This window comes from Musa acuminata, chromosome BXJ2-2 (assembly GCF_036884655.1).
Source record: "Musa acuminata AAA Group cultivar baxijiao chromosome BXJ2-2, Cavendish_Baxijiao_AAA, whole genome shotgun sequence".
In the NCBI taxonomy this organism is placed as follows: domain Eukaryota; kingdom Viridiplantae; phylum Streptophyta; class Magnoliopsida; order Zingiberales; family Musaceae; genus Musa; species Musa acuminata.
In genome coordinates, this window is record NC_088339.1 from 1764691 (window position 1) to 1766016 (window position 1326).

Consider the following 1326-nt stretch of genomic DNA (forward strand, 5'->3'; position numbering starts at 1 on the left):
TATATGCATGATAAAATGACCTAAACCCCTTGTGCCACTTGATATTAGTAACAATTATACCAACCAAGATGATGAAAAGTAGGCTAGAATTTGTATCTAACAACTAAAATTTAGAATCTAAACAAAATTTGCAGGTAAATTAATAACACCATAAAGATCATGGGGAGATTGGAGTGGCAAAAGAATACTTCCACAAGAACTTAGATAATATATATGATATCTTAATTTTGTGTAAGGTCAAGTATGTGGCTTTCTTTTTAGGAGTTTAGTGCTAAAGCAAGGATTGGATTCCCTATTTGAATCCAAACAGGGTTCAAGGCCGCACTAAATCTAAACTGAGACGTGGATGGAGATCATGACTTAGTTGATGCTCAAAACACAGGTGCAATAAAAAGCCTTTCCAGTTCCAGTATGCAAATACTGGAACTATGTTGACCATCAAGAAAGTGTGATGATCTTCTATGTTATAACTTGTGTGTTTTCTCGGTAGTCATATATGACCAAAAATGAGGTTTAATATTATAGTTGGAGTCGTCAAAATAATTTTTCTGCGTATAAACACCAGACTATGTTTATCAAAATAAAAATTCAAGTATCGAACAAAGTCATCCAAGGATAGAAAAGAATATTACTTGCAGGATTCTTAAGGTTCGAAGAGATCTAGATTTCTTGCTCCATACAGCCACAGTGACACTAGATAAGGGATTACTTCTACAATTATCTTCTCCTATTTCCCTCGAGAAAATAATTACTGACACACAATGACAGTGTTTACGAGGCTAACTTATGGTTGTGGATCATAATGCCACTGAAATTTGTGTACTATTTGCTTTTTGATTTTATATGCTATTTTAAAACAAAAACTTCTTTTCATTTATGTTTTTAGGAAATCTCAGCACAGTTCCTTCTCATTTTTGTTCAGGCCGCTGTGATTGACTAACTTAAATCAGTATTCCAAAGCTTTAATTCATATATATTCGAAATGGGACCTGTGCTTCAGTGTTGTCCGATTGGTGGCTTCATTTATGGGGCCGGAGCTGGCGGTATAGATCCTCGAGAACGGTGCATGTTCTACTGCCAATACTGATACTAGACGGCAATAACTAGGTTCTTTATGGTTCATGCTTGGGTTAGATGCTGCAAAGTTTAGTATGTGAGCATAAAAACCTTATTATTATATAAAAAAATTTAATATAAAAATTTGACATCAAATAATAATTTATTTAAATTTATAATGTGTATTTTTTATGATTTTTTTTTTCTAATCTATAAATATATCATGCTCTAATCTAAAGGTCACAACGATATCGCTCTATAAAGATAACT